Source organism: Lagenorhynchus albirostris, chromosome 4 (genome assembly GCF_949774975.1).
Source record: "Lagenorhynchus albirostris chromosome 4, mLagAlb1.1, whole genome shotgun sequence".
NCBI lineage: Eukaryota > Metazoa > Chordata > Mammalia > Artiodactyla > Delphinidae > Lagenorhynchus > Lagenorhynchus albirostris.
This window is the reverse complement of record NC_083098.1, coordinates 68,665,805-68,683,917: the sequence shown is the minus strand read 5'-3', so window position 1 is coordinate 68,683,917 and position 18,113 is coordinate 68,665,805.

Below are 18,113 nucleotides of genomic sequence, written 5' to 3'. Positions count from 1 at the left end.
AAAAAAGGAAAGAAGAGAGCACCCAAACCAAAAAACAAATCCATCAATGATAACAAGCGCTAAAAACTATACTAAAAAAAAGAAAAGAAGAAAAAATGGACAGACAGAACCCCAGGACAAATGGTAAAAGCAAAGTTATACAGACAGAATCACATAAAGAAACATACACGTACACACTCACAAAAAGAGAAAGAGGGAAAAAATATATATATATCTTTGTTCCCAAATTCCACTGCCTCAATTTTGGGATGATTCATTGTCTATTCAGGTATTCCATAGATGCAGGGTACATCAAGTTGATTGTGGAGCTTTAATCCACTGCTCTTGAGGCTGCTGGGAGAGATTTCCCTTTCTCTTCTTTGTTCACAGTTACTAGGGTTCAGCTTTGGATTCGGCCCTGTCTCTGCGTGTACGTCGCCTGAGGGTGTCTGTTCCCACCCAGACAAGATGGGGTTAAAGTAGCAGCTGATTCAGGGGCTCTGGCTCACTCAGGCCATGGGGAGGGAGGGGTACAGAATGCGGGTCGAGCCTGTGGCTGCAGAGGCCAACATGACGTTGCCCCAGCCTGAGGCGTGCCGTGCATTCTCCCGGGGAAGTTGTCTATGGGTCATGGGACCCTGGCAGTGGCGGGCTGCACAGGCTCCCAGGAGGGGAGGTGTGGACAGTGACCTGTGCTTGCGCACAGGGTTCTTGGTGGCTGTAGCAGCACCCTTAGCGTTTCATGCCTGTCTCTGGAGTCTGCGCTGATAGCCGCGGCTTGCGCCCATCTCTGGAGCTCATTTAGGTGGTGCTCTGAATCCTCTCTCCTTGCGCACCCTGAAACAGCGGTCTCTTGCCTCTTAGGCAGGTCCAGCCTTTTTCCTGGACTCCCTCCTGGCTAGCCGTGGTGCACTAGCCCCCACAGGCTGTGTTCATGCCTTCAACCCCAGTCCTCTCCCTGGGATCCGACCTCTGAAGCCTGAGCCTCAGCTCCCAGCCCCGCCCACCCCGGCGGGTGAGCAGACAAGCCTCTTCGGCTGGTGAGTGCCGGTCGGCACCGATCCTCTGTGCGGGAATCTCTCCACTTTGCCCTCCGCACCCCTGTTGCTGTGCTCTCCTCCATGGCTCTGAAGCTTCCCCCTCCGCCTCCCGCAGTCTCCGCCCACAAATGGGCTTCCTAGTGTGTGGAAACTTTTCCCCCTTCACGGCTCCCTCCCACTGGTGCAGGTCCCGCCCCTATTCTTTTGTCTCTGTTTATTCTTTTTTCTTTTGCCCTACCCAGGTACGTGGGCAGTTTCTTGCCTTTTAGGAAGTCTGAGGTCTTCTGCCAGCATTCAGTAGGTGTTCTGTAGGAGTTGTTCCGTGTAGATGTATTTCTGATGTATTTGTGGGGAGGAAGGCGATCTGCATGTCTCACTCCACCATTTTGAAGGTCTCTATTCAAGGTGTTTTTAACCATTATTCTTAACTTGGAGCACTGATAATATTATAATAAAACATAAGTTTACATACAAACATATATTACACATTCTATAGGTACTGATCTCATTTTATAGATACAGTAATTGATAACTTGACCATGAATTAATCCACTCATCCATCAAATTTATATTGAAGTTTTACATTTTGAATACCATGGTTCCTGAAAACCCATTCAGAAAGGTGATTATACCTTACATGAAGCTTCCACAATTAAAGTATCTGAATATTTTATGAGAACTTCATTGATTATCATTTTGGATTTAAGATAATACACTTTCCCTATATACTCCATATTTGGTATAATGCTATGAACAGCTTAAGCTGCCCAGTATGTCTGATAATTCATTTAAATATTTAAATCGTCTTCTATGGTGCTATGCTGAGAATGAATATCAAGCTTCCACGGATCCCTATGATTTACTAAAATAGGGTGATGATGTTACCATATACTCTCTAAGATATAATTTGTTCAGTGATGTCAATGACTTCATTATAGCATTGAGCAGGATATATAAGAAAATGGTGAATAGAAAATGTTGAATGCTGAGGAAGAGGAGAATATGATAAATTGGTCTCATCCCACTAGGTGCTATTTTACTAAGTGCTGTACCTTGTAAAGAATTCAGTTCAGAATAGGCAATGTAAGGTTAGGAGGATGTGATCTCCCTATTGATAGCTCTAACCAGTAATTGAAGCCTTCTTCATTCTGTACCATCTGTAGACTCCATGTGGTCCTACAACACAGAAAGCGGAATGAGACCCTTAAGCATGGATTAATCAATCCTATTCCATGTTCTGTCATAATTTACTGCAGCTACAAATGTTATTGAGGAACGCCAGTATTAAAATTATTCTTTCAAATAAAATACAAAGCCAACATTACAAAGAGTGATACTTTTAGAAGTATTCATGCAATTTCTAGCATGTTAATGTCTAACCTCTAGGTTATTGGAGTATTTTTTCTGATGTGTTGATTTTATGTTTTCATAAAGTAATATTTCTTTATTGTTTCCTTCCCCTCTACTCCTCTGTTTTCCACCAGCATAGATGTTAGTCAATGCAATCAAGTTTGTTCATTTTACTTTTTTTTTTTTTTCCAATTGCTGGTACCAAAATCAGCTATATAACAAAAGAAAATAGAAAAGGTGTCTGGGAAGTTTGCTTTTTAATCCCCTCTTTGGGAAAGCTCTCATCTATGTCTCCGTTGTTTCTTATAAGAATAATTAATTCTCTATTAAAACCCAGCACTTGTGACTCCTCATGTATACCCAGAATGGAACAGTTCACAACTACAGAATTTTACTTGGGAAATTGTGAGAAACAACTGCTCCCACTTGAGCTATTCAGAGATGACTACAATTATTAGTCAGCTTATTGGACTCCAGAAGTTGCAATAATAAAAGCACATTCCACCATTTTCACTTGGGAAGTGAAAATATCACGGACATTGTTTTTCTCCCCCTCCTTTTGAGTCCCTTGGAGATTTTTGGTCAAACACCCATTCCTGCCTAAAACATTCCTCCCACAGACCAATCACCTGGATAATTGCATTTTCCTTCTGAAACATGCAAGGGAGAAAACAACCAAAAATAACAAACAGTGACTCACAGTCATTAAAAGAAACATTTCTGATTTGGTTTTGTATTCAGCTCGCATACTTCTGAAGGCTTTGGTTCTTAAGTCAAACTACATTGAGCAAGTGTGTTGTTCCTTTATTGTCACTGGTAGTGTGTGTGTGCGTATGTGTGTGTGTGCTGTGTATATTTTTGTCAAGGCACTGAATATGATAAATTCCACTAGGTACAGTAAAAGGCAGAAAATGAAACTTCTTTACCCTTTACATCTTGGCTTGATAACTGTGAAGGGAGAATTTCTCTCTCCTGCCCCAAAGAGGCATAAGTAACAACAGGTCTGATGAGGGGAAAAGTACATAAGCCACCCCCTCATAGGATGAATTCCTTTCCAGCAAGTTCTTCTTAGGGAATTTTTTTTTTTGGTTCAGGTGCAAGCTATTACCCTGTCTGTGACAACAAAACCTGTGGTCTTCGCCTGAATGTTTACAAACGAGTACAGGTGGCATTACAAAATAGGCTTTGGAATAGATACTAGAAAGCAGAAAAACAGCAGTCTGTCAAAGAGATTTGCTTCAAAACTGATTTACTGACATTTTTTTGGCATCCAAAGACCACATTTTCTTCCTTAAACCATTATCTTTATTGTCAACATTATTGATACACATTATTATTTATCTTACCATTACAAAAGTGCTCACCAAAGCCACCAGTTGTTTTCACTACATTCACACAGTTAAAAAAAGGGTTGCAACATAATCAAATCTGAAATTTAAGCAGACTTGAATGATTAGCCTTTTTTCAAGGTCATTAATTGTGAACAGAGCTCTGCTTCCACAGAAATGATTTGGGGATATCAACACAAAAGAAGAAACAAATATCAGAAATATGATTTTAAAATGGAGCTCAATCAGTGACCCAAATCCCTATGTATCTCTTTTTACCTCTTATTTTTCATTCATTGAAGCACATCATAAATGTCACATATAACAAAATACCTGGCACCGTCCCTGGTAAATATTCGTTGCACTACAGATATTAGTTTTTTGAATTCATGTCATTTTGCCCCAAGCGGTTATTTTTCACATATAACCAACTTCAGTTTTTTCTTAAAAATCCAATGAAATTTCCTTCTTTGAAAAAATTAAGAAAGGTGACTAAGAAAAAGAAGACAAAGGATATATCTTTCCTTGAAAGACAATTAACTAGAGTTAAATGTATATTGTCCAACTTTGACCTATAAATTTTCTTAAATCTCCACAGTGCATTTTATAAAATGGTTGTTTTTTTTTTTTGAAGTTATAGCTACTAACAAAAATAGTTTTGGAGTAAACATGTGTTAAAACATGTTATTCTTGAGTGTCTAAATCAGCAGATTATATTACTAAAGATCGTCATGTCTAATAGTTTATAAAGCTATTTATAAACTAAATGACAATGTAAGTTAGCCCTGGGGTTAAAAACTTTGTTTCAATTTATGTTTAACCTCTAGCTAAGAGAACTGTTTTTGAAGATTCCTCATTATTCCAAGACCACCATGCAACCTTTCTTTTCAAGATTCCTTACCTTAAAAAAAAAGTTGCCTTTGAGAAACTTTTCAAAAAATTACATTTTTCTTCAAACAAAAAAAATCAATACCCCAGAACTGCTGTTTATAAAATATTAAATAAGAATAATGCTTAGTGCTTTGTAGTAAGACTCAAACATAAATTTCCAAACCTTGTTAAACCAAGTAACGACTTTGTTTGGGTTTTACATCCTAAATAAATAAATTTTTTTAAAGACTGACAGTATTGATTTTTTTAATTTTTATTTTATGTTGGAGCATAGTTGATTTACAATGTTGTGTTAGTTTCAGGGGTAGAGCAAAGTGATTTAGTTATACATATAAATATATCTATTCATTTTCAGATTCTTTTCCCATATAGGTTATTACAGAGTATTGAGCAGAGTCCCCTGTGCTATATATGGTAGGTCCTTGTTGATTATCTATTTTATATATAGTAATGTGTATATGTTAATCCCAACCTCCTAATTTATCCTTACCCCCCACCTTTCCCCTTTCTACATCTGTGGATCTGTTTCTGTTTGGTAAATAAGTTCATTTGTATCATTTTTTTAGATTCCACATGTAAGTGATATCATATGATATTTGTCTTTCTCTCTCTGACTTACTTCACTTAGTATGATAATCTCTAGAGACATCCATGTTGCTGCAAATGGCATTATTTCATTCTTTTTTATGGCTGAGTAATATTCCATTATATATGTACCACAGCTTCTTTATCCACTCATCTGTCAGTAGACATTTAGGTTGCTTCCATGCCTTGACTATTGTAAATAGTGCTGCAATGAACACTGGGGTGCATGTATCTTTTCAAAGTATGGTTTTCTCTGGATATATAGTTTAATTTTAAAATGTACTAGAAAGGGCTGTTCACTTTTTCACTATTTCTACAGTCTCCTTTTTTTCATGAAAATATCCTTTAAATTCTTGCTATTTCTCCAACTGGCAAGAGAAGAAAACTTTTTTCGGGCCTCTCACTGTTGTGGCCTCTCCCGTTGTGGAGCACAGGATCCGGATACTCAGGCTCAGTGGCCATGGCTCAAGGGCCCAGCCGCTTCGAGGCATGCGGGATCCTCCCGGACCAGGGCATGAACATGTGTCCCCTGCATCGGCAGGCAGACTCTCAACCACTGTGCCACCAGGGAAGCCCCGAGAAGAAAACTTTTAAAACTCAAAACCATTCAAAAGTTTGAAAATCTGCTGAATAACTCAAGATGGTAATATGTGTTTGCAAATCTTTCTGATGATTTTAAAATATAAATATGAAATATATGACTCACAACATCCATAAAAATTGAACCCAAATCAGAAGGTAAGATGTCTTCCTAAACTAGGCTAATTAAGAAACTTTTGTTTTCTGTGTTGCTACTTTTATTTAAATACATGTAACATATGTGACATTATAAATTATCCCAAATGAATCTGATGACTAAGACGTTACATAGAAAGCTAAAAGCTAAAATCTTAGACTATTTCAGATATTTTTTAAAGTTTGTTTAAAAACTATAGAAAACTATAATTTAGAAAACTTTAGAAAACTATAATTAGTTTATCTATCAATAAATGAAATAAATCTCATCTATATCTTCTATAAAGAGAAGGGCCATGACTTCCACTTAGATTTGCTGTTTCTTCGTTATATAAATACATGTGCATATCCACATTTATACACGAAACTACCACCACCTTCACCATCCCCAATTCCCCTCCACAACCATCATTTTAAAGATATTTTTAAGAGAGCATAACCTTAATAGAATTTCAACAGAGAATACCAACAGTTGAAAATATCCACATTCAAGGAATTCATTAACAACAAAATAGGGTATAAATTACATTAACCCCAGCACATCTCACAAAGAAATTAACTTTACCAACTGAATATTTTTGGTAATATTATAAATATCATTGAATAAGTATGTGCATCATAAGAAATACCATAATAAAAGGAAATAAGCTACACATAATTTTAGATTGCTAGTCCAGACTAAGTCTTTTTATGAAAACTATACCCTTCAGATATTTAGGAAGTTCACATACTTCACAGTTGCCAATTTTATATCTTCTTCTGTAAACGAATCTTGTAATAGTACTGATGAATTTAATCCCCGTTAAAATTACTGGCTGATTGTGAGAATTTATTATGTGAATTTACTTTAACACGTTACAGATCATCTATCTCTCAGTATTTTGCCTTGTTATTTAAAATTTCATTTTCTTAGAAACTAAAGATGTTTTCCATCTTTAGTGGAAGATGTTTAGAGTTTTAAAATTGAATTAAATAGTTTTTAAAATGAACTACAGTAGAGAATTTTCAATATCTCATTGAATAAGGTAAATAAGCCACAGTAGTAATTTGACATATGCTTGTATCGTTGAGAAAGAAATAGTTGGCATAGAATTTTTAACTCTGCTTTTTAATTAATGTAGAAAAGTAGGAGACTACGTAAAAATGATAAGTATTCCTTGATCTCACAAAATATAAAACAATGGCTGTGTTTATTCCAGAATTGTTGAATAGCACATGCTGTGCTCTCAGTTACAGTTTACAATAGTGCATTTTCTCCGTGCTATATAAGGAAAACTCCTTCCTGAGGTGAGAAAACAGTGACAAATTTTGGAAGGAAGCAATGCTTTGGCTGTATTAAACTTAATCCAAAGAAGAAAATGAGCTAAAATACCTATTTGCCAAATTCTAAATCCATACTCCTAGCTGCACAAAGTGAAAACACTTCAGTAAGGACAATGTATAAAACCTAGCCACATGGGCTTCCCTGGTGGCGCAGTGGTTGAGAGTCCGCCTGCCGTTGCAGGGGACGTGGGTTTGTGCCCCGGTCCGGGAGGATCCCACATGCCGTGGAGCTGCTGGGCCCGTGAGCCATGGCCGCTGGGCCTGCGCGTCCGGAGCCTGTGCTCCGCGACTGGAGAGGCCACAACAGTGAGAGGCCCGTGTACCGAAAAAAAAAAAAAACCTAGCCACAAAAAAGTAAAATTATCTAATTTTATATATATATATATATATTATATATATATATATATACACACATATACATAATCTAAATCAGTAGATTAACTCTATCAATTAGCTTTTGGTAACTCAGTGGCTTAAAACAACCATCTTTAGTTCACAGTTCTGTGGGTCAGCTAAGGCTGGGCTCAGCTAGGCAGTTCTTTTGATTTCATTTGGGCCCATTTCTGTAGCCTATGAGGTAGCTATGCTTGTGAGGGTTGGCTCGCTATAAGGTGGGGAAACAGAATAGACTGGGCCATGGCAATTCATCATGCAGCACGTAGCTGGACAGGTTTCCCAGAGAGGCTCTTGTGCGTAAGGCCTCTTGAGGCCTGTGCTTGGAACTGGTACAATATTGCTTCTACCAATTCTCTTGTCCAAGGCAAGTTACAAAGCCAGCTCAGATTCAAGAAGTGGGGAAACAGACTCCAACACATAATGGGAAGAGTTACAAAGTCATATTGCAAGTGGTGTGGATAAAACTATGGAAAATTTTGTGACAATATTTTTTTGCAAACTACAAACTACAGTGATAGATTACATATATTAACCATCCCATAAAGACTTGTTGAATGGATGAGTGAATAAATGAATGACTAAGTGAATAACTGAATGATGAAGAGAAGTAATACAGTTCTCCTCAGTAAGGTAACATCTTCATTAACTGGACATGATCTAGGTCATACATGTTGATAATATTTTGTAGTCACTCTTTATTTATACAGATAGGCTGTTTTGACTAAATTGAGTGCTTCCTTTTTCTAATCTTTTCGATTTAAATGCCATTTTCAAAGTTTTTGCTTTCTGAATTGTTATAATAATTCAATTATTACTAAAGAATATTGTTGTCCAAATTTCTTTCTGAATAAAATTTTCACATTCTTTTGTTTTATGGTAATTGACCTAATTAAATTATTTCTGGCCTTTAAATAGTGTTTTCCCCCCTGTCTAATTGTATGAAACTAAACACTTAAAATTTACTAGGGAATTAAAACCATTTTTATATATATAAATAAAGACTAATTGCTATCAAGTGTAAGAAGTCTTATATTAAAAAAAACCTTCCTTTAAGTAAGCTTTCACTGTATTTTCAACATCTATTCTTCCCTCTACCTCAAAATAAGAATTATTTGAGTAAGCCTTTTTTATCCAAATTGCATCTTCATTTCTGCTGGTGTATTTTTATAAAATGAAGAGCACTCTGATAATGAGACTTAAAAAAACAACTGGAAATCATTCCAAATTAAACATCTTCCCACATGCAACACATCTCAAAGAAAAGGCACGTATCTGTGAGGACAGAGACAATGCAAAGATAATTCAATATGAAAGTAATTTTAATATGAGCCTTGGCAATTTTTCTGTATATGACAGTATAGAGCTCAAAAGTGTGATGGTAAATACTTGTTCAAATGCAAATGTGAAAGGCATTAGTTTAGAATGCATGGAGAATATGAACTTGATTTTGGCTGGCATTCTACTTTGGTAGGTCCACATGTTAAATTAGGTTCAGTCTCATAATTGCACCTGTAGTTAGCATAGCAGCACAGAAAGACCAATGCTAGGTTCCTGTTCAAGCACAGAAAGGTGCAGGGTTTTATGGTCCCTAGCTTGCTTCACTGTGTGACACTATTAAAATTTCCACAGAGAACAGCACTATACAGAGTCCAATCAGAAAAAAAGTAATGCTCCCTTGAGGGAATTAGCTCTTTTTCTTTTTCTTGGTTGTAATGTGTGTAATTCCAAGCCACTGGTTTCATCTTCATTGTTTTAAAGAGAAAATCTCATGTAAGTCAAAAAAAATAAATCAAAATGCAACTACATCTACTAAATTCTTTGCTTTTTATATACAATAAAAATATAGTTTTTGTGGTAAAATAATCTTCTATTTGTTTCATTTTATTGTAATGGTGCCTCACAGCTGCCTCCTATGCCTTAGAGATGGAAGGAAAACACAATTTGAAATTAGAAAGAATCCGAAAATTCTCCATGAATGAATCCCTTTGAATTCAACTCGAATTAGGAGTAACAAGACCATTTATAGTAACTTTCAAGAGATACTATGTATGCAGTCTATTAAAAGCATTCAGAAGTCCTCTCTGGGTTCACATAGGCAATAACATGTATGCGTTGTACGAGCGTGCTCGTGCATGCTAGGGCAAGCACATATGGTACTACCTGCACATACAAATTAGTGTATATACAGTATACACTCATTACTTTGTTCTTCTGCTATGGTTACAGACTCAAGACTTCCTTAATAAAAATGGAACCCTTCCTTCTAATTTAAGCTATATTTCATTTAAAATATAGATGCAAATTAATATCTTTTCTTGATAACCCCATTGGGCAAGTTGGTGCATTTACATAAGTGAAGAAGAATAGTTTTATCATTGAATGAAACTATCTGACAATACCCACATAAGAAAGTCAACCACGTGCAACCGTATATATGATTGTTAATTTTTCAAAGAACTTGGAAGAGTAGACAGTCGATAATCTCTTTTACATATGAGGTTTTTTATACTCAGAAATGTGATTTCTCAAAGCACGCACAAATAGAGAATCGAAATTTCCTTTCTTTGTCAACTAAACTCTTCACTCAGCCTCACTGAAATTACAATCTGAAAGGTTGCTTTATCAATGCCATCTATGTTTTACTTTTGGCCAAGGCCCAGAATGACTTCACAGCAACGTTACTTAACATAAAAAAACTATCAGCTTAGTAACAAAGAAAAGTATATTTAAGGCACAATATGTACTATTTTAGTTTCTATAAGTTATGATAGTCTCTAGCTTATTTTATTTCTTTTTTCTCAGTTTCATTGAGGTATAATTCACCTATAATTTAAATATTTATTTTCTCAAGCAAAAAATATTTCTCTAAAACATTTTGGAAACACAAGATTTTCGACTTTGAAATGAACTATAGAGATTATCTCCTTGAATCTCCCATTCATTCTAGTATTCCTTTCTATATGTCCCTAATGTCTACTTCTAAGTTCAGCTGGGAATAGGAGTTCATTATTTCATTAGGAAGACCATGATGCTTTGTTTTCAAAGTCTTATACTGAGTTAATCTTCCTCACTTTAAGTTTAAGCCACCACTGATAGTTCTGCCTTATGAAACCAGAGTTCTTGATTCCCCTTCCACATGAACTTCTCTCCAAATATTTAGTAGTAACTGTACTAACAATAATAATAATAATAACTAATATTTATTGAGTATTTATGTTCCAGGAACAGTTCTATATGATTTGCACATATCTTTTAATGCTAACAACAATCCTTCAGAGTAGACACAGTTACTAATGGTGTTTTACAGATATGGGAAAAATGGGGAAAGGATATGGAAGTAATTTACCAAAGGTTAAGTAACTTGCCCAGTGGCACTGGATCAAATCCAAGGACCCTGGCTGTACAACTCTTAAAACTAACTATTGTGCTGTAATAATACAGCTCTCACATTATTTTCAAATTTTTATTTCTCAAACAAGTGCATTTAATTCAGCTACGTTTCATATATCAAGAATTGGAGTGTCTTCACTGTCTTTTTTAGTCTCCTTTGTGTAAACTGCATCGTTTCAGAATTGAATACAATGGGTTAGATGCGGTGTAAATGGGGCCCATCCTTGAGGATTGATTTTCCCACTTCATCTAAGGACCACACCAGTATTAATTTAATTGAAGGTGGAATAAACTTGGGTAGACAATATTAGTAATATTGTTGCTCTAACAGAGCCAAAGAATGCAAAACCCCAAAATACATTCACACGAACTTCTGTCGATCAGCTCTCCCTAAATCTTTACTTTATAGTTATATTATTAGACCCATATAAAAGCTATACATTCATACATAGTAAATTTTATCCCATTCAATTTAACCTATCTAAAGTCTTCTGAACTCTGTTCTTTCATCCTGCATATTAGCTATCCTTTTAGCACTGTACGGTTTATCTTATTATCATTATCATCAAACAATTTCTGTTCATTAATATTTCATTCTTGAACTAAAACAATGTTTTCAGTCTAATGGTCAGCCTAAGGTTACCAAAATGTCTTATATTTTATTCTCACAAAAGCAGTCAGGCAAAGCTTATTAAAACTTAAAACAGTTTTGAAAACTCATTTTCCTCTCAAACATTCACTTTCTATTAAAGTTGCAAAGGAATTGCTTACTTGGTAAGGACCCACTTCCTTTCTGACTTATTTACCTATTCTCTTCCAATTCATGAGATTCCTAGATAAGGAAAAAATCATTCCTAGAAGAGAATAAATGTAGTCTCAGCTAAAAACAGGGAACTTTATTCTGATATGTGCTCTAATAAGAACAACGTAAATGAGAATAAAGTCACCATGATTGGAGAAATTTTGCTTGTTTTGTCGTTGCAAACTCTCTGCATAATTCTCATTGGCATAGTCATTTTTCTGTTTTTTTGTTCTTTTGTTTTTTTTTTTTTTGCGATACGCGGGCCTCTCACTTTGGGCCTCAACCACTGCACCACCAGGGAAGCCCATCATTTTTCTTTAAGTCATTTGAAACTTCCATTCTTTCTATGCCCCATTCTGGGATTATTTTTAAATGCAGATGAGAAACTTAAAAAGTAATGGAGGGCTTCCCCAGTGGCGCAGTGGTTGTGAGTCCGCCTGCCGATACAGGGGATACGGGTTCGTGCCCCGGTCCGGGATGATCCCACATGCCGCGGAGCGGCTGGGCCCGTGAGCCATGGCCACTGAGCCTGCGCGTCCGGAGCCTGTGCTCCGCAACGGGAGAGGCCACAATAGTGAGAGGCCCCTGCATACAGCAAAAAAAAAAAAAAAAAAAGTAATGAAAAAAAAATTAATCAGTATCTTTATTCAGTTAACATTCCATTTCCAAACTCTGCCCATAATACTTTCAGAAAACACATTCATCTTGCTCTTGGTATTCACCAATTAGACAAAGAAAGAAGTCAAATACACTGCAGGAAAAAGTAAAATAGTGTAGGAGGACGAGGTTTTTATTTGATGTGAACCTGGCACATGGTAATTTCTCATCTGATTTAGAGGTCTGAAAAATAAGTGGAAATACAAGTTTTAAATTAATGTATACCAAGAGCAATCTATTCTTTAGTAGAAACTAGACTTGTGTAAACCCTTTAACAATATAATTAAGAATTCGACAGTGCCTCTGTATATAATTCACAGTTCCAAATGTCTGCAGCTCTGATTCTGACCTTTCAAAACCCCATTAAGCTATGTAAATACAGTCCAAAGAAATGTGTACTGTGCATAAACAGTACTCGAAAGTCAACCAGACAAGGACACTGTTGCTTCACTGTTGTCCCCAGTGCTTGTAAGAGCTCTGTTGAGGCATTAATACATCCTTGCTATTGATTTGTATATGACAGGTCTACCACAGGACTCATTTTGTGGCCTTTCTGTTCAATATGTGGTTCAAGGGTGACCCCTACTATAAATATTATTCTGATATTAGACAGATTGTGATGGTTAAATTTATGTGTCTACTTAACTCTGTTAAGGGATGCCCAGATAGGTGGTAAAACATTTTTACTGGGTATGTTTTTGAGGGTGTTTCTGGAAGATATCAGCATTTGATTCAGTAGAGTGCGTAGAGATCTGCCCTCACAAACACGTGTGGGCATCAACCAATTCATTGAGAACCTAAATACAACAAAAAGTGAAGAAAGGGCAAATTTTCTCTTTCTCTTCTTGAGCTGGGACATCCGTATTTTCCTGCCCTGAGACATCAGAGCTCCTCGTTCTCGAGCCTTCTAACTCCAGAAACTACATCAGCTACCCCCTGATTCTCAGACCTTTGGACTCAGACTGAACTCCACCACCAGGTTTCCTAGTTCTCCACCTTGTAGATAGCAGCTTATGAAACTCATGGCCTCCATAACTGTGTAAGACAATTCCTATAACAAATCTCTTATATATGCTGCTGGCTCTGTTTCTCTGGAGAACTCTAATACACATATATTACAAACACCTTTAGCAATTTAATGAAAATAATAACAGTGACATTTTTTTGAAAAGGGAAAGAAAAGTAAAAGTCCAGGACTCACATTAAATATCATAAAACTCTGATAAGACAGTATTTGATTAGTTTTCTATGGATATATTTTTAAATTATACAATTAATATTTACTATAGAAAAAAGAAAATATAAATCATCTCAATTCCACCAACCACTGTAAATTTCCATTAACATTCTGGTATTTACCTTGCAAAGTATCAACTGTGTTTGGAGCATGTGTATGCATATATGCTTACAATCATATAAACATATATGTAACATCAGAAGTAGACTGCTTGCCCAAGATCCTCAACCTGACTCGTATGATCCTTTATGTTTTCTTGACTTCTTGGACCTTTTCATGTGCACCAAACATTTTTCCATCATAGGCATGATCCTATGCTTGTTTTAAAAATCAATCCAATTGTTGAGTTTGTGGCCAATTACCTGAATCTAGAACCTCTGGATTACCTGGGTAGATTTCTCTACTCCAAGGCTCTAATTGGTTGGCCTTTAGGAAATTTATTTGAAAGAAAAAATTACAGTCCTGTTCAGGCCACTATTGATATTACTAGATGGGATCCCTTCACCTGGTCAATTAATAATATCTGCTCTGACCCTGGCCATAAATATGAATTTTCCTCTATTACTCAAGCTCTATCAGAGCAACAAGCAAAATTTTCACCAAGGAATAAAACCTCCCACAATTATGGGATGGATTTATATAGTTAACACCAGGCTATGGTAATTTAACTTTAAAGGCTTCTCTATGTTGGGAACAATTAAATCATTCTAAGGCTAATCAGTCTAGTAACACTAGGAAACTGGGCTGGATGCCTTATGGACAGTGCCAATATATAATTTCCCTGAAAGATAAGGATTGGTACAGAACAGACTAAGTCAAACAACCTGGGATATACTGTACCGCACCTAATGGAAGTTCTTGGCTTAATTCTTACTTCTGACTTTACTAATACTGCTAGCTATGTTATTTGTATTTTGCCTGTTTTACAAAATTGTTGTTTCTTGCATTACCAAATGTGTGACTGAGTCTCTGATAAAATGATGATTCATAGTTCCATATGAGATCAATGATTGTAATAATGTAACTCTAAATATGGGAAGAATCAACAAAAGGGAATATTTTCCTAGACCATAAGAGACTAGTAAGACAGTTGATCCAGAGACTTTTTTTTTTTTTCAGAGACTTTTGACTAGTATTCTCACTAGGCCTTACTAGTATAAGGCCTAGTCCAGTAATAGCACACTGAGTAGCCTATCAGGGAAATCTTCAGCAGACCTGGGAATGAGCATTCCTAACACCATGGGACAAAATGGTAATGAAATGGCCCCAAACCATGGTCGAATTTATGACCATGAAGGGGCCCTGCTAACTGGAAACTGGCACTTGCTATCTACCTCTACAAAGATTAAATCATGGCCACTGCAGCTGCTGACCTTCAACACCCCCTGAAAGGAGTTCAGGGTGGAGATCAGGAATGAGGCACTCTGTGCTCTGGGAAAAACTGGCAGAACAGGCCTTCAGATAGATACTTTCAGGAGAAGATTTTATGAGCCCTAATTCTTGCATCTTCTCATACCTAGAGAAACACTGACATCATTAATGGTGACATCTGCTTTGGCTATTAAGGAGAAAATTACAATTAAAAGTGAAAATGGAGTAGCTGTGGTTCAGACATCAAGGAAATAACTAGGTGACACTATGGATGTAATTTCAGACAAGTCCTTGTATTGCTGAGAACCTAAGTTTTCTGAGCTGTGTCAGACTTGGGATGCCACCAGCCCACTCTCAAAACGATGTCTGTTTGCAGCTGGTGACTACAGCCTTACTTTTCAAAGGTTTCCTCTTGTAACTATTATATTTTTAGACAATGAAATTGCTTTAGATCATACATTAACAAAAAGAAGAGACATGTATGATAACCAATAGCTCCTGTTATCTATGTGTTAATACCACATCAAAAGTTAAAACCTACTTAGATAAAACTAGACAACTGGCTGCCTGGCTACAAGTCTCCCCAAAGTGCCAGGTCCAGATTGGGTTTCAGGCTTATTCTCCTGAAAAGAAATGAGAACTATTTTGTCTATTAACATTCAGGTTGTCACTCCTCCAAATACTTCTAACTGGGTCTGTTACACCTACATCAATCACACTGGGCTAATAGAAGAGGACATCAAAAATATATGACCACACCAAATGGCTCCATTCCTTTGAACAGGGTAACCCAAGCACTGACTCTATCTAAACCAGGATCAAAATTGCTAACAAATGTAACCTGGTCCTTACTTCTGCTTGGGCCCCTGATTACAATAATTCTTTTACTTATCTTTGTCCCTGACCTTCTTAATCTACTTGTTTAGTTTGTTCTTTCTAAGGACACAATGGTTTCCCAGACAAGATGACAGTGAAGCAGAGGTTCCAGCCACTCCTTGGAACATATCCTGCTGGAATAACAACAGAAGTCACCCCTTAATGAGACAGGTGAGAGCTCCATGACCCCAACTAGGTAGGGTCTACAAGTCCCTAGGCAGCCTGAAGAAGCTACAGAAGGCAGACGTTTGCCCTTCATCCTCCCAATAAAGATTTCTCAGGGTTTACTTCTCTCAGGGGGATTTGGGGCAGGATATAGATGGGCTCCAGGCTGAGCAGTCAGAGTTCATCCCCTGTGGACAGATCCTCCAAAATAGCAGGAGGGAGGAGAAGCTAAGTCTTGCCCAGATAAGAGTTAAAAGACCACATATTCCTCATTCTTGAAGTCAAGGAGACCTTCCCAACTACACACACACACACAGAAAGGCTCCTTGGAGGTCAAAAGAGAGGTGGTGTCACCTCATAGTAAGTGATGGCAACCTACCCATAGGCCTGTTTGCTAGAATCCATCTTGGCTAAGAGATGAGGGCACACACATGGGAGGACCCCGATATGTACCAGATATGGACTCAGAACCAGGCAAAGCAAGATGACTGGCCAAAGGAAACCCAGAAGAAATGCCCCATAAAAGTGATTCAAACTACATTGAGGGCATGACTCTCTCTGAGTCCATCTATGTGTCTATCCACATGTACCCTTTTTCCTCCTAAAAAACACTTTACTTGTTTAACACACACACACAAAAAAATGTAAAAAGGAATTAAGGACTAAATATGTTTGGAACTTTTTTTTTATTAACAATATACTGAGAACATATTTTTATGTCAAAAATATGTTTCTAAAATATTGTTTTGATGAATAATCAATATTTCATTTTGTGTGTAACCCAAATAAAATTCCTTCTTGCCACTGCCTTAGAGCTTACCATGGTGATGAATTCAAAAGAAGCAAAACAGAACTTGTTAAAGGCTTGGCAAGGTATGTAAAGATACTACTTATCCAGCTGTATTACTTTTCTATCTCTGTAACAACTTAAAACAACAGTAATATGTTATCTCATAGTTTCTGTGAGTCAGGACTGTGAGTTAGCTGGGTCCTTTGCTTAGAGTTTCAAAAGCTGAAATGAAAGTGTCAGCCCACATTAGACCAGTTAGTTTTAATAGGTATCTACAGGACATTCCATCCAAAAACAGCAGAGTACACATGTTTTCAAGTGCATATGGAATGTTCTCCAGGATAGATGGCATGCTAGACCACAAAAAAAGTCTCAACAAATTTAAGAAGATAGAAATTATATCAAGCATTTTTTCTGTAGCACAACAGTATGAAACTAGAAATCAATTACAGAAAGAAAAATGTGAAAAGCACAAATGCATGGAGACTGAACATGCTACTAAAAAACCAATGAACTAATGAAGAAATCAAAGAGGAAATCAGAAAATACCTCAACACAAATGATAATGGAAACACAACTTTCCAACATCTATAGGATGAATCAAAAGCACTTCTAAGAGTGCAGTTTACGGCAATTCAGGCTTACCTCAAGAAACAAGAAAAATCTCAAATAAACAACCTAACCTAACATCTAAAGGAATTAGAAAAAAAAAAAGAAAAAGCAAAGCTGAAAGTTAGCAGAAGGTAAGAACTAATAAAGATCAGAGAGAAAATAAATAAAATAGAGGCAAAAAAATAGAAAATTTCAATGAGCTGGTTTCTTGATAAGATAAACAAAATTGATAAACCTTTAGCCAGGCTCATCAAGAAAAAAATGCGAGAAGGCCCAAATAAACAAAATAAGAAATGGAAGAGGAGAAATAACAACAAATACCATAGAAATACAAAAACTAGAGAATACTATGAACAGTTATATGCCAACTAATTGGACAACCTAGAAGAAATGGACAAATATCTAGAACCATACAACTTTCCAAGACTGAATCAGGAAGAAGACAATCTGAACAGATCAGTCACTAGTAGTGACATTGAATTTGTAATTTCAAAAACAAAAAATTCACAGCAAATGGCTTAACTGGGGAATTTTACCAAACACATAAAGAAGTGTTAATACCTATTCTTCTCAAACTATTCTAAAA